Below are 17,461 nucleotides of genomic sequence, written 5' to 3' on the forward strand. Positions count from 1 at the left end.
AATAAATTAATTATACTGTGTAGATGGAGAACCGGGCAAAGTATATACACTTTTCATAAAATTTTCTTAAAAATACATGCAAAGGGTTTGCAAGGAGGTTATACCTGGAGTCACTAATTGCAATACCCTCAGGGCAGACACAGTGAAAGTGAGAGGTGGACCCCACCAGGTGGGAGAACACCTGTCTGCAATGGGAGGCCACTGCTCAGCTTGCTTTACATTGAGACTCAAACTGTTGCCATGTTGGAATGTTGGCACAGCCGCTCAGCCCTTTCAAGTTATCAGTGAAAGCAAGAGAGCCCACAATTTGGAATCTCCAAATTTTTAAATGTTGGCAACCAACTTTTTAAAACATCTAAACACTGTACTGTCCAGATGAAATGCATCTGTGAGCCAAATCCTGCCTGTTGACCCTGGTTTATGACCTCTACAGTAAGCTGAGATAAAGCAGTACAAGGAGTTTGTCTTTAACTCTATCGTATTAGTCAGGGTTCTCTAGAGGGACCAGACTAATAGGATAGATGTATATATGAAGGGGAGTTTATTAGGAGAATTGACTCACAGGATCACAAAGTGAAGTCCCACAATAGGCTGTCTGCAAGCTGAGGAGCAAGAAAGCCAGTCGAGTCCCAAAACCTCAGAAGTAGGGAAGCTGACAATGCAGCCTTCAGTCTGTGGCCAAAGGCCCAAGAGCCCCTGGCAAACTACTGGTGTAAGTCCAAGAGTCCAAAAGCTGAAGAACTTGGAGTCAGATGTTCGAGGGTAGGCAGTATCCAGCACAGGAGAAAGATGGAAGCTGGAAGACTCAGCAAGTCTGGCCTTTCCATTCCTGCTTTTAGGCTGGCGGCTGTTGAGAATGGTGCCCACCCAGATTGAGGGTGGGTCTGCCTCTCCCAGTCCACTGACTTACAGGTTAATCTCCTTTGGCAACACCCTCACAGACACACCCAGGAACAATACTTTGCATCCTTCAATCCAATCAAGTTGACAATATTAATGATCACAAGTCCACCCCTCGTCAACTTGAAGCCATACACATTTCCTGAAATCATACATAATTTCCAAATAAAGACAATAATAAGGTCATAATTACACCTAACATAATACAGCTATCCTTTGTACAACCGGAAGCGCACTAATTCTTAACCTAAATGTTTTTACATAAAGTTAACAACACTTAAATGCTGATATAAAGTCAAAAAATCTTACGTCACACGATAAAGGAAAAAGAAAGGAAATTTAAAATGAAGATATTTTCTTAGTACAAGTGTATACATGCACAAACATATTCTTAACAAAATAGGGAGGAAATATGCACAATTATTATCCTTGTTTCTGCAACTGGTCACATGGTCGTAGCTGGTATTGATGACTAACTTCTTCTACTACCCATTCTGTATTCCCTTTGCCTTCAGCAAGCACCTCAGCAGGTCGTGTTTTTTTTAACCTGGTGGAATGACCCAAACCTTCATTCCTGAAGGTTCTGGGCCATTTGTAGTCCTGGCTGGATTGGGCTATTGTAGTTTCCCATTGACCTTAATCACAGGACATGGTAATACTAAGAGACACCCTGATGGATCTCTTGTATTCCACGCATACTCTTCCTTGCCTCCATTGTGGAGTAGTAGACTGATTTTATCTTGGTAGTCCAGGTCAATCACCCCAGCCAACACTGTAACTCCCTTCTTAGCCTATTGACTTAAAGGTAGGAGGAGCCCAAAGTGACCAGGTGACAATATTAACTTCCAGTTTAATGGAATCATTGTTGTGTCTCTTGATAGCAGCATTCCTCCCTCTGGAACTAAGACCTCTCTAGACCAGCAGAACATAATGTCACGGGAATATCTATTTTGCAGTAAACATTGTCTAACTCTCAGAGCAGGCCTAATGGTTAAACGCTACCTGTTTACAATATCTCACAGGGAAGTCATTAGCGAGGACAATGAGCCTCCCCTAAGATAATATGTGAGGCTATGTCTCTGATAGAATTCTCACTGAGAGCGGCGGTGGTGTAGTAGATGTGGTTGCTGCCCCACCAAGATCGCCTTACCTGGCTGGCAGAACCATTCCCTAGCTGCTGCTGACTTTTGGCTGCTAATGGGTCACAGCTCCCCACCTTCTACAGATAACTGCACTCAGAACCACCTTGTTCAGAGATGCATATTCCCAACATGAGAAGGTGTGGCACCCAACGCCATTGACAGACTGATAGAGGGGTATGTAAGCCCAGCCTCTTACCCCAAAGTGGGAACTCCCTCTCCAGGGTTGCGCATGAGATCGGACTGAGGCTGGACTTGGGCTGAACCTACATCTTCACTTAGCCTCAATCCCTGGCCCTATCCTACATCCGTTAGTCCCTTACAGGTTTTTCCCAAGATCACAACCTCAATAAATCACTTGCACAAGGGCATCCCCATCTCAGGTTCTGTTTCTAGGGAACCCAACCTAAAACAAATGTGGCTTAGGAGGAAGAATTATTGGAAGAACCTTGTCTGAGACTGAGCCTTTACTAGCCAAATGATTCTAGTTAAGTTATTTAACTTCTTTGGGCCCCACTCTTTTTATGGGTTCATTAAACCAGTGTATATTGGGCTAATCATGTGGCCTACCAACAGGATGGTTAAGAAGATGCCATAAATATAAACGTGGAAGCCCAGTGCAAGCTGTCAAGCTCTAAAATATAAGGGCTGCTTTGTAGGTGCACTCCTACGGTCCCATTACAGCACTCAATGCCACCCACTCTGAGGTTCATGTTCCTTTCTCTACTGTAAGCTCCTAAAGGTCAGGGAAGATTGTATTCTTTTCCACCCTATGAACCATTATATTTCTTCAAATCTAAAATTTCATCAACTGTAAGATATATCGTTATTTTGTGTACAATTAATAAAGTAGAGAGAAACCCTGTCAACTAAACTATGAGACAATGACTCCTTATCACTTAAAATTTTTGTTTTGTACTTCTTGAAAGAGCTCTTTTAAACTTATTTTTATTTTTTATTTTTATTTATTTATTTTGAGATGGAGTCTCACTCTATTGCCCAGGCTGGAGTGCAATGACGTGATCTTAGCTCACTGCAACTTCTGCCTCCCGGGTTCAAGCAATTCTCCTGCCTCAGCCTCCTGAGTAGCTGGGATTACAGGCGCCCACCACCGAGCCCAGCTAATTTTCATATTTTTAGGAGAGATGGGGTTTCACCATCTTGGCCAGACTGCTCTTGAACTCCTGACCTCATGATCCACCCACCTTGGCCACCCCAAGTGCTGGGATTACAGGCATGAGCCACTGTGCCCAGCCTGGATTTCTTTTTAAAAATTTTTTCCACCATCTTATTTTGAAAATTTTCAATCATACAAAAAAGTTGAAATTTTATACCCAATTATCCACCACCTTAAGGTTTCAAATTAATTTTGGATATGGTATGAGGTGGAGAGCAAATTATTTTTTCTTATTGGTATCCATTGTTCTGGCACCATGCATTGAAAGATTTTTATTTTCCTATTGGATTACTTTGGATTACTTTTTAGTAAACTTAATTACACAAATTTTTATCATATCTTCCTCTTGCGTATATATAAAAGGAAAATATGTTTATTAATACATATATAATGTATAGATTGTATATGTATCATATTGTCCTCTAAGACATCAAGAGTATCATATATATTCAGGATATCTTAAGAAAGTGCTCCATTCTTGTCTCCAGGTTTTTCCCAATGCTTTGACACCCATTTTGTGAGTCTTAATGATTTTTCTGGGTCAACAGAAGGGTTTTAGACAATAACCAGGACTCATATTCCTTCTTTAAATGCTTTTTAAATGATTTGTTGACTGATATAATTTGAGTGTGTCTTCCCAAAAAACATGTGTTGAAAACATAATCCCCAATGCAACAGTATTGGGAGGTGAGGCCTAATGTGAAGTGCTTAGGTCATGAGGGCTCTGCTCTCAAGAATGGATTAAAGCCAATTCTAAAAGTGCTTGAGGCTATGAGTTCTATCCACTGTCTCCTTCTTACCTTCTATTTGCCCTTCCACCATGAGATGATGCAGCAAGAAGGCCCTCACTAGATGCTGGCCCCTTGATTTTGAACTTCCTGGCCTCCAGAACCAAGAAATGATAAACTTTTTATTTTTCATTTTATTTAGTTTTTGAAATGGAGTCTCCCTCTGTTGCCCAGGCTGGAGTGTAGTGGCATGATCTCAGCTCACTGCAGCCTCCGCCTCCCAGGTTGAAGTGATTCTCCTGCCTCAGCTTCCTGAGTAGCTGGGATTACAGGTGCCCGCCACCACGCTGAGCTAATTTTTATATTTTTAGTAGAGACGGGGTTTCGCCATGTTGTCCAGGCTGGTCTCGATTTCCTAACCTCAAGTGATCCGCCTGCCTCGGCCTCCCAAAGTGCTGGGATTACAGGGATGAGCCACCATGCTGGGCCTAAACGTCTGTTTATTATAAATTACCCAGTCTTATGTATTCTGTTATAGCGTACAAAATGGACTAAGACTGACCAAAACATTAAAGGAATTATAACTAAATTCACAAATGTGTAGGCAGTGACAACTACTATCTGGACAATAGTGCTTTAGTTTTTTTTTTTTTTTTTTTGAGATGGAGTCTCACTCTGTGCCCCAGGCTGGAGTGCAATGGTGTGGTCTTGGCTCATTGCAACCTCTGCCTCCCAGGTTCAAGTGATTCTCCTGCCTCAGCCTCCCGAGTAGTTGGGATTGTAGGCGCGTGCCACCATGCCCAGTTAAATTTTTGTATTTTTAGTAGAGAGGGGATTTCACCATTTTGGCCAGGCTGGTCTCAAACTCCTGACCTTGGGATCCACCCGCCTCGGCCTCCCAAAGTGCTGGGATTACAGGTGTAAGCCACCGTGTCTGGCCCAATAGTGCTTTTAAGACACAATTAGCTACCTCTCTACTTTTGAGATGTCAAACTGTTGGGAGAAAAAGTCTGATCTAGCATTGTATACCCAGTGCCCAGGACTGTGCCTGCCCACCAGGTGACCTTCGGTAAGTATTTCTTAATTAAATAAATTAATTTTTTTATCTTACAGATTCTTTTGACTTGCTATTGTGCTCTGCTTCATAGTTCTAGCTTATGAAATACACTGTCATTATGTTTGCCAAGCCCCAAACCACCTGCTTAATAATGATGAAACTGCATTTTGGGAATACTTTTATTACTGTGTTATTTGCATTCTTTGATTTTGCTAAATGCAACCTCAAGAGTGAAGGGAATGAGGTACCAAATGAAGGTGCCAACATAAAACACACAGCTTTTGAGGAACTAATGTGGGTGAGGCCTTCAAGGCAAGTTTTTAAGTTCCAACTAAAATATACTGGTGCCATCGTTCTTATGATTGTTACAGATACTGCTGATTGCTGTTTGGAGCAATGCTCCAAAGTATATATGATGTACTATGAAGTACCTAGTACTCTAAGAAAAATTTATTTTCAGTCTCATTACCACTAAGTATAAATGTGTTTGGGCCATCAATACCATTTTTTACTCTAAATTCAGTTTATTCAAACTAGGAAGTTGTAGAATTTAAAACAATATTGTCTGTCAAAGCCCATTACATGTTATGTTGTTGACATCTACCCAGGCTTGTGACCTGATATCTTGTTACTTTCACTTATTAAAGTTGTTAATAGGTCCTTCTACTACATAGAAACCTTGTAGAAAAATTTTATGTGGGTATAAAGAATTCAAAGTGTCTCTTGTCATATTTACAGCAGGATTTTCCCAAAATGATGACTTGATGTTTCAAAAAGAAGTGAGAAAAAAAAAAACAAACTTTCCTGGCTTGGATAGTATACTATGGTTATACCAGATGTAACCATTGGGGGAAGCTGGCTTCAGGGTTCCAAGGACCTCTTTGTACTGTGTTTGCAATTTCTTTTCTTTAAAATTAAAAATAAAGAAAGGCTCTTTTGGATCATTGGATTTTAGGATTATAACTGGTAACTGATTTATACTCCATTAACAAGTAAAGTGACATTGACCTCCAGAAAAAGTATCTTTGCATTGATGTATGCATGTGTTTGTGTGTGTGTGTGTGTGTGTGTGTGTGTGTGTGTGTACAAACCATACTTACTTAAAAAAAAATTTTTTTTTGAGACAGGGTCTCTCTCTATCACCCCAGCTAGAGTCACTGCAGCCTCGACCTTCCAGGCTCAAGCGATCCTCCCACCGCAGCCTCCCAAGTAGTTGGGATTACAGGTACATGCCACCACATCCAGCTAATTTTATTTTTATTTTTGATAGAGATAGAGTTTCGCCATATTGCCCAGGGCTGCCCTTGAACTCCTAGACTCAAGCCATCCGCCTATCTTCGCCTCCCAAAGTGCTGGGATTACAGGCATAAGCCACCATGCCTGGATTGTTTTGGTTTTTTTTTCTTTTGTTTTGTTTTGTTTTTTTTTAGACAGTGTCTCACTTCGTCACCCAAGCTGGAGTGCAGTGGTCCAATCATGGCTCACTGTAGTCTCCTGGGCTCAGGTGATGCTCCTACCTCAGCCTCCCAAGTAGCTAGGATTACAGGCACACATTGCCATGCCCAGCTAATTTTTTATTTTTCGTAGAAATGGGATTTCACTATGTTGCCCAGGCTGGTCTCAAACCCCTGGCCTCAAGCCTCCTTGGCCTCCCAAAGTGGTGGGAATACAGGCATGAGCCACCACACCTGGCCAAAAACCTTTTTTAATCTTGCTTAAATTAAAACATAAAATTATTGCCTGGGCGCAGTGGCTCACGCCTGTAATCCCAGTACTTTGGGAGGCCGAGGTGGGTGGATCACCTGAGGTCAGGAGTTCAAGACCAGCCTGGCCAAGATGGTGAAACCCCGTCTCTACCAAAAATACAAAAATTAGCTGGGCGTGGTGGCGGGTGCCTGTAATCCCAGCTACTCGGGAGGCTGAGACAGGATAATCACTTGAATCAGGGAGGTGGAGATTTCGGTAAGCTGAGATCACATCACTGCACTCCAGCCTGGCGAGTGAGCAAGACTCCATCTAAATAAATAAATAAATAAATAAATAAATAAATAAATAAATAAATAAAATTATTGTTACTTCTGGAGAGAAGAATAGAAAAGAAGCAATTTTCATTTCTTGGATTTCTTTATTGTTAGACAATGAGTTCTTACTGCTTTCACAATTTGGTGGTAAAAAGTGCTCACGGTAGACATTTCCTTAAACAGCTGTAAGACTCAAATTATCCAGTGACAGTTTTCCTAAATATCCTTTGTTATCAGAGGGAAATCTTATTCCCTTTTCATTGGTTCTGATATTTATGTTTTGGGAATAATTTCAGCAGAGGAATAAATTTATGAATCAAAACTACTATTTCTTCTACTCTACTAAATAAAAGTGAACTACATGATATTAAAACTGAATCTTAACATGCATTTCCCTAAGGATTCTAGACCTTTTCAGAAAGGATTAGTTATTATAATTCTATAAACTATCATTTTTATGTTTTCAAGATTAAAACATATTATTCTACAGCCACACGCAAGTCAGGCACTATAAATAGTTTTCTTTTTAGCATGTGATATCACTATAAATACTGAAAGATCTTAATACTTGTTGACTGCAAGGGAGATTTCATTTTCCAAACTTTGGTTTTGGAGTAGCACATCCTGTTCCATAAGAAAATTTTGAAATCATTGCTGTTTGTGGAACACTCCCAGGCCTTGGGTGATACTTACCTCCTCCTTTGTTTTCCTCTGCCTCATGTCTTCTTATAACTCTATCACTCAATCAAAGGGATTTCAAGTCAATTCATTTTTTCTTTTCCAGTCATTACTAGTGGCCAGTTGTGATTAGCGAGTAGGCTCAAGCACAATACAGTAACTAGAATGAAATAATTAAGACTGGGCTTAATCAAAAAATCTCAGTGGGAAATATCAATCCTTTGGTGACTGGCTGTTAGTCCCTCAGTAAACATTTCCAGGGTACCTACTATGTCTCGGATTCTGTTCTTGGCACTGAGGACACAAAGATAAAAGGAAAATAAAGGGCTCCCTTCCTCGGGGAACCCACAATCTCAGTAGGGAGATGCCACAGCTCAGTGTGACCTGTGCTATAATTAGAACAACCAGGCAACTGTCCCCAAGGTGGGACAGTTTTAAGAGTCAGAGGAGAAACTATGGATACGACAGCTGGAAAAAACATGTACACTCAGATTGTCACTGGCTCTAATGAAAGTTTATATAATATGTTATAGGAACAAAAAGGAAGGAGCTGGATGAAAAGACAACTGAAATAAAAATCATCATCCATTTCAATCCCCTAGTACTTTTAAAGCTAGGCTTTTAAAAATAATGTGCAATTAAATTATTTAACTTGTGAAGAGCCTTTATTCAAATGGCCATGTATAAAAGGCACTATTAAAAGCAAGGTTGCCCAGTGTAATTTTTGAAAGTTGTATGGACATTTGGGTACACAGAGAAGGTTAAAGATAATTTATTCCCAGAACAAGTCTGTCATAGATATATTCATTTAATATCAAAAGTTAATAAACCGGTTCTAACGGAGTATTTATTTGAAAGCTCCCATCCGAAGCTTTCCTTTTTTACCCATTGCCATTCCCAGCACTGTTTAAAACTTCAATCCGAGCCACTGCAGATAATTATATGTGCTTGTCTGGCGTAAGGAATAAATTAATTTTGCATGTAATTCCCCACAATGACCTATATGATGGGCAATTCTATTTTATACTTTTTTCCCCCAGAATGGCAATAAATAGCACTAGATATATATGAAATGATACCTTGCTATGGTTTAAAATGTCTAATTATTTTTAGCTTACTCACGTAAGTATTTCTAGTCCACAAAAGCACAGGTTTTTCTAGAGGGACTTATAACCATGTAAAATAAATTTTCTGTGTGTGTCTTTAATGTCTGTCCCTGTTGACAAATTTGTTTGTTTTCCCGAGTCAGCTGCCTAGGGTCAGATGGGCTGCACACATTCTGTGTACAGAGGCTTTCAGAGGGAGCAAAGTCTTATTTGCCATCCAAACAGGCCATTCCACCGGGGCAGGCTGGAAATGACATTTGCGTGTGTGCAGCAGATACCTGAACAGTCGGTACATTGTGAGAAAACATCTGGACACCCATTACGTGGTATTTGGACAAATATGGATCATTGCTTGTCTGTAGGGAAAGGAGCGCTGGGCTTAGGTCCTAACTTTGAGCACTCATCTATCCAGGTTTTTCTTGTATCTGTGAATCGAAGGTCTGGGGTTCCACGCTCTCTAAGCCTCCTCCCTACCAGAAGAATCCTAGCCCAGTCCATAGCCTTGAGATAATGCATCAGAGGGAGCAGCTGATGCAAACCATTTTGTTTCATATAAGCTTTCAGGCTTAACAAGATGGCACAACCATGATGACAATGTGTCAAAGGGGAAGCAGGAGGTGAAAAAGGAGGAAATGCTGTCATCCCCGTTTGAATACACAGGGCTCTGCCGCTGGCCTCTGAGTCTACCACGGCTGGCTTTCTTTGGGATATTTAAATGCATAAAGATTCAGGGTAATAAAATAAGACCTCGTAAGTCACCTATAACAACACCTAATTTTCCAACAAATAATTATGATTTTCACCCAAATAATAATTACTACTCCTAATAATAAACTTTAAGAAGGCAGACCCACGTTTTATAGGGTCAGAAAGTTTTGCAGTTTTGAGAGTATCCTTTAAGAAAGAGAATATATAATTAGGCAAAAAAAATATAAAGACATTCTTAGGGGTCCTCCTAGGGCCTTTGGAAGGGGCTGTGCAATTGAGGGGCTTATAGATTAAGCAAAATTAGTTTCACAGTAAGTCTGCTTCTTACTATGTGTTCAATAAATACTTGTTGCATAAATGAATGACAAGTAAAAACAAACCCTAACATTTCTATGTCTCAAGAACTATGCTGAGTACTTTACATGTTATAAACTCATTGGGTACTCACAACCATACTATGAGATCAAAATTGCTAATAGTTATTGCTACTTGGCAGCAAGCAGGGGCTGCTCTTGGTGCTTCACAATATTTAGCAGTATAATTCTGACAAGAGCACTAGAAGGCAGGCGCTCTTATTACAATTCCTGGTTTCCTGATAAGGAATCCAAGGCACAGAGAGGTTAAGTCCACTGCTGATGGTCACATAGCTAGAAATGGCAGAGCTGGTATTCAAAGCCAGGTAGTCTGGCTTCAGAATCTGTCCTTCTGGCCACACTCCAGCCTCCTAGATAAGGCTCAGAGAGATTCAGTGAAAAGTCAACTTTGTTCATGCCTGAAATCAGCCCAAATCTCTCTTGCATTAGCCTATGTTACACAGCTTTTTTTTTTTTTTTTTTTTTTTTTTTTTTTTTGACAGAGTCTTGCTCTGTCACCCAGGATGGAGTGCAGTGGCGCAATCTCAGCTCACCAACCTCCGCCTCCAGGGTTCAACTGATTCTCATGCCTCAGCCACCCAAGTAGCTGGGATTACAGGCACACGCCACCACACCCAGCTAAATATGTTTTTAGAAGAAACGGGGTTTTGCCATGTTGCCCTGGCTGGTCTTGAACTCCTGGCCCCAAGTGATTCACCATCCTCTGCCTCCCAAAGTGCTGGGATTACAGGCATGAGCCACCACACCCGGCTGGTATACACTTCTTAGATAACACAAATATTGCCTGCTTACTAGCATGGGAAGCAAATACTTCTCAGCTCAGTCTTCATTAGAACCCAGACTTCGCTGAAATGTAAGAGAAAAGGAAGAACTGAGTTGAAGTCACATTGAAAACCCAGTGGAAAAAAGGAAAAAAACATTAGATGTCTTTCCATTCAAGATGATGATTCCTAGGGTTCAGAAGGAGTTACCTTAATCACTCGCTCTCCTCACAGCCTGCGGCCATTAGCCCAACCTAGTGAGAGAATCTTTCTCCCAATGAAGCCACTTGACATAAATAATTTTAAAAGATTCAAATTCAAATGTATTTTGGTCATATTCCACTTCCTCCACCACCACCACCACCACCCACATCTTGCAATAATATCAGGGAACTTGGATTCAAATACCTACTCATAAGGAAAATGACTGGGCCATCCCTCCAGGAAGTGGCATCCATTTCCTTATATCCTTGGGAAAGATACTTAACCTGTTTGAACCTTCATGGTTTTTCCTCTGTAAATTAAATCAGGATGATGACTTTGGGCTGGCTGAGCTCCCTTTGCTCCTGCAGATCTCCTCTCTATGCTTTCCCATCCTGCTCTGGGTACCAGACAGCCCTCTTTGGCCAGTGGGGGCCTCAGCAGGAAATTGGAGGTCGGGGAGTTTATTCTTCCAACTTCCTCCTTGCAAGTGTGGCTGCTTCACCTTTTGTAAGACGGTATCTGTTAGCAGTGCCACCACACAGCCTCTCTGTGTCCTCTCCCCTCCAGACCTAGGAGCAAAATCTCTGGGCCACTGCACACCCCCCGCCCCATGCGGTTTTCCACCCTTTCCATAACTTCCCAAATAGTTCTTTTATTAAACCCTTCCCAAATCACCCAATATGAGGGTACCATCCATTTCTGGGAGGGTCCTTGACTGATACAGATATCTTAATAACTAGGATGTTGTGAGAATTAGGGAGAAAGGAAATTTGGAAAATTGCTTTCTCTACTGATAGTTAAAGTGAGCCAGCTGGGCTTTCAGTAGGGAGCGGGAAAAGGAGTAGATTGCACATCTGCCACAAGCCCCTCCCCTGAAGCCTAAACTTCCCAAGGGCACCATCACTGAGTCCCCAAGCCAGCAGATGTAACACACCTGTGACAGGTGAGGAGCAGGGCCTCCAGGAGAGACATTAATGTTAGATGTGAAGCTGCTTAAAATGATCCCACCTGAAAACTGACAGTGTTCATTCTCAAACAGCTCTACAAGATCATAGCCTTAAGTAACTGAATGTCAGTAAGAACAACAGTAAAAGTATTCCTTGGGCATTTACTATGCCAGACACAAGTCTCTTAACTTATCCAATGCTCACAAAAACCCAGTTAGACAGTGAGTACTATTATTACATCCCCATTTTTCAGACAAGGGATCTGAGTGTGTAAGTAGCATGCACAAGGCAAAAAATACTAATAGTGGCTGTTCTGGTTATCTGCTGCTGTGTAGTAAACCACTCCAAAACTTGCTCGTGTAAAACAACCACCATTTTTTTGTGCTGAGGGATTCTAATGATCAGGAATTCAGACAAGGGCTCCAGAGAACTGGCTGGTCTTTGCTCTATAATGTCTGGCTATCAGCTGGGAAGACTTGGGTAGCTGGTGGCTAGAATAATCTGAAGGCATTCTTATTCATATGTTTGGCACTTGGGCTGAGATGACTTGACCATCTGGGCTTCACTAGGACAGCCAACCAGAGTGTCTGCATATGACCTCTTCATGTAGCTTGGGCTTCCTCACAGCATGGAGGCCCTCAGAGTAGTTAGACTTCCTATGTGGTAGCTCAGGGCTTCAGGAGTAACTATTCCAGTGAATAAGGTAAAAATAGCTTCTCCGTTTATGATCTAGCTGAAGTCACATAGTATCACTTCCGCCCACATTCAAGGGTACAATATACATGACAGGACATAGACTTCACATCTTGATGGGGGGAGGGTCAAAGAATTTGCAGCCATGTTTAAAAACCATCAGAGTGAAACACAAATTTGACCCTAGTCAATGCCTCAGTTTAGCCACCATTTCATTGGGAATGACCTAAAAAATATAATCCAGCACCTGAGATTTGTATAGTCTTTTACACTTTACAAATCAATTGCTTGATTTGTGAAACTTATGCTGGTATTTCTATCCCTGTTGTACAGTTAAGGAAACTAAAGCAGCTCTGAGACTTAAGTAACTTGCCTAAAGCCAAATAGCTAGTAATTCTGACCTCCTGAACCCAAGTCTAGGGCTCTCTCCTGTAAACACTGGTCTTGACTATAGCAAGTAGCTTGGGCTGTGATTCAGAGGCTCCACTTAAACCACTTTTCAAAAACATCTCTTCTAACAATTAAAGTTTGATTCCTGTGGGTTTGGAAGGAATCACTGCTTTTGGCGGTATGCAAATAGCATAGGATGAGTATGAACAATTACCTGTCTCTCCTCCATAGGGCATGACTTAAGGCAAAACCCTGCTGGGAAGCAGAAGGAGCTTAAGTGACAAGGACAAAAAGGTCAAGGGAGAGGAAATGCCACCACTGAAAGACATACTATGAGCCTGCGGCTATGCCAGGTGCTTTATTTTCCTCATTTCATTTAACACTTCTAAAGACATGACAACATTATCTCCCGTCCCACATGCTCTTGTACAATCTGATATTGTCACTCTTCTAATGAGAGCTGGGGTCTAATTCCCATACTCTTTAGTCTGGGCTGGCTTTACAACTCACTTGCAACTAAAAGGATGTGAAGAAAATTATGCCATCTAACTCCCCAGGCTAGGTCAGAAAAGGCCGTACAGCTTCTACATGGTTCTCTTGGGATGCTTGCTCTAGGATAACCCAGCTGCCACGTAAGAAGTCAACTAAGGGCTGGGTGCAGTGGCTCATGCCTATATTCCCAGCACTTTGGGAGCCAGAGGTGGGTGGATCACCTGAGGTTGGGAGTTCGAGACCAGCCTGACCAACATGGAGAAACCCTGTCTCTACTAAAAATGCAAAATTAGCTGGGCATGGTGGCGCATGCCTGTAATCCTAGCTACTTGGGAGGCTGAGGCAGGAGAATAGCTTGAACCCAGGAGGCAGAGGTTGCAGTGAGCCGAGAGTGCGCCATTGCACTCCAGCCTGGGCAACAAGAGTGAAACTCCATCTCAAAAAAAAAAAAAAAAAAAAAAAGTCAACTAAGATTGTCATTCCAGATAGGCCACACATGTAGGTACCCCACTCAACTGTCCCAGTAGAGCCCAGGCTTCCAGCCATCTCCACCAAGGTGCCAACCATGCATGACACCATCTTGGATTCTCGCAGCCAATCCATCCACCAGCTGTGCAACCTCAACTGACACCACAAGGATCACATAAATGATCCAGCCAAGTCCTGCTCAAATTCCTGACCCACGGGATCTGTGAGATTTAATAAAATGTTGGTTGTCTTAAGTCATTACCTGTTGGGGTAGTTTGTCATGCAGCAAGTGTAATGGAACACATGCCTTCATTTCCTGTAATCTTTATGACAATCATTGTTATTTCCAGATTAGGAAACCAGGGGAGAAGAAATTAAATAACTTGCCTAGCACTGGCCAGCTGATAGTTAGTTCTATAGCCTGGATCTTTTTGAGCAGGCAATCTCCGCTGCTTTGACTGACACATGTTCCTTTTGATGGGCGAGAGAGAACCTGGATGAAAAGTCTGCAGAATGCTAAGGAGAAGCAATGTCTCTCTCATGCTTTTGTCTGGGTCAGGCTGGTCCCAAGATAATTAATTATGAAAACAAATACCTCTCCCACAGGCTGTAGAGCTAGACTCCAGCAGCCACCACCAGAAGCTGGACTTAAGCAGGACTTGGCTGGATCATTTATGTGATCCTTGTGGTGTCAGTTGAGGTTGCACAGCTGGCAGATGGATTGGCTGTGAGAATCCAACATAGTGTCACGCATGCCTGGCACCTTGGCGGAGATGGCTGGAAGCCTGGGCTCTACTGGGACAGTTGAGTGGGGTACCTACATGTGGCCTAGCTTCTGAAGCCTCAGCTTTAGAAAGGTCTTGGAAAAAACTGTTTGTTGGTTGTATCTCTCTGGGGTTCACAAAAGACAGGAAACAGCTGGGGAAAGAGAGATGTTTGTCACCAGTTGTGAAGTCTCTCTGGGACAGTGATTAAAGTGCCCTTTACTGCCTGCCTACAGACTGACTTCCCATCTCAGTTAATGGCAATTCCATTCATCCTGATGTTCAGACCAAAAACTTTGGAGTCATTACCAATCCTTTCTTTCATATCCCCATCCAATCCATCAGCAAATCCTGTCGACTCTATCTTGAAAATATACCCAGAATGTAACCACTTCTTATTTCCTCCCCTGTGACCACCAGAATCAAGCTACCATCACTGCTTGTCTAGATTATTGCAGTCACCTCCTCACTGGTCTCCCTGCCTCCTGCCCCCTTGCCTACTGCCACTGCCGAGAGGCCTTTCTTGGCCATCCCAGATAAACAGCACAGGCCTCCTTTAACCTTTCCTCCTTATTGAGTTGTGTCTTTCTACATGGCACTTATCTTTATTTATGATTTATTTTCTGTCTCCCCCTTTGTATGGAAGGGATTTTGTCTGGTTTTTTTTTCCCACTGCTTTATCCTCACCACCTAGAACAATATTTAGTGTGTAATAGGCATATAATAGTTATCAAATGTCATTGAATGAATTGAATCACAGACTTCCTCAAAAATCTGATGACAGCAGAGACTTTCTGCTCAGATCAATACTTGCACAGGCCTTGTTTTGCAGACAATTTCTGGGAGTCCCCAGATTTCGTGTGTCCATGCAAGTTAAGAGCCTCTGCTTTAGAGTGCCAGTTTCAAAAGGCAGGAAGTCTAACCTCTGAATTCTAGAGAGTTGGATGTCAATCTCTAATTAGACTCGAGTCAGGTCTCTAGTTATTTAGATTATTCTTTTATCCACTCAACCAACATTTGTTCAGTGTCAGCTGTGTGCTAAGCTCTGTGCTAAGCCCCTGTGCTAGGGGAACAGAGGTATCTGTTCTTAAGGCCCGTAGACCAGAAGAAACATCACCAGGTAAACACCTAACTCTAATAAGATCACTTCAAAACTGAAGTGCATCGTTCAGTGAAGATCTAAGGGATGCCATGACTAACTTTTCTTAGGTGACCTAGGAAGAACCCACAGAGAAGGACAGGCTTGAATTGGGTCTTGAAGCACGGGTAGGAGTTTGTCTGGCAGACACCAGGGAGAAAGGGTGAGACAGGCAAAGGGCCAGCAAACATCCTGGCATCCACAAAGAGAAAGCCACACATTTAGTCTAAAAATTCAACTGCAACAAAACTGTCTTTGTTTAGACTTCCCCTAGAAGCAGACCTGCATCAAGGATTTGAGCATAAGTCACTTATTTGGGGATCTGAAGGGAGTATGGGAAGAGAACTGTGAAGTAATGAGGAGTAGAGAAGGCAGCCAATAGAGGGGGCATTGCTAAATTACTTACAGACACTGGGCACCTGGAGGTTAACCCCCAGGGAAGCTCTGGGAAATCATGTACAACACGTGGCTCAGAATTATCTCACTCCAGGATAATGAAGCTAGGGTATGTAGACACTGACTCCTGAGCATTGAGAGTTATCGTTGAGGGCTGCATCTCCATTTTTCTATCTTTCCCCAACATATTGGCTTGGTCCTCAGACCAGCTTTCTCCATACCAATCACGATGGAAAAGGGAAGTGGGATAGCCCCCAACTGTCCTGAACCAATCATGGTCCAGCCAGGAGCTGGGGGTGGGATCAAACTCATTCTTCCATGATGGCCCCCATAGTGGAGGGGTTGAGAGATGTTGAGGAAGAAATCTCAATGGCTATCAAATCCCTCTTTTCATACATGAACTCATCTTTCAACTTCAAGATGTGGTTTAGGAGGCTCTGAGGAACCGTGGCATGTGTTCGTAGTTCCAGGTGGCTGCTTGTTTGATTTGGTGGCTCCCTAGATTTGGGGAGATGACCTAGGTCCTGGTTGGTTCAGTCTTCTATGTCTGACTCTACCATATTTCACCAGTCACTGTTTGCTGAAAAGCCTCCTACCTCCCACAGATTTTAAGTTCTCTGGTTTTGAGTTTCAACATCTCCCTCGATCAATTTTAGGAAACGTGATTCTTATTACTCAAGAAAAGAAAAAGAAAGGAGTAGGGGAGATTGAGAGGTGACATTGAAAAGCCCTGGACTGGGGTGATGATTGACATTCAGGGAGAGAGCACAGACCCTTTCCTGTGAGGCTAATTTTGAGAATAATAAAGCAAAGGGGTCCCCTCCCTCCGTGAAAGCTGCCTTGACATAAAAGGACAATTGTTCTGCAGTAGCTTTCAATTATTTCCCTCTGATGCTATCTAGCTAAACCTGAACTGGTTTTGACGGGTTCTGGAGAGCTTTTTAGTTTAGTTGCTCACAGCAGGGGCAAAGCATAAATTGAGCAGCCAGAAGGCTGAGACCTTAAGCAAAATGGAAGACTTCCCCAGGTTGAGACATCGAATCAATAACAAATAGCATTCTGTGCTGTGGACACCAAGGTGAGCATCAGGAAGCCTAATATTTATTTTTTTCCTTTCCCTGTCTTCAAAAAGTGGCTTGGAAGAGAGAGAAAAGTCCAGGCTGACGCCTAGGGATGTGGTTCTGGAGACAGAAGGGGTAGAGAAATAGACAGGCATAAAATTTTTCTATCAATTCTTGAAAATATTCATATAGAATCTTTAGGGCTGTATTTTTGCCTGGAGCTAATTACCTTAAACCTAAATCACATAGCACAATAGGA

Source organism: Pan troglodytes, chromosome 2 (assembly GCF_028858775.2).
Source record: "Pan troglodytes isolate AG18354 chromosome 2, NHGRI_mPanTro3-v2.0_pri, whole genome shotgun sequence".
Taxonomy (NCBI): Eukaryota; Metazoa; Chordata; class Mammalia; order Primates; family Hominidae; genus Pan; species Pan troglodytes.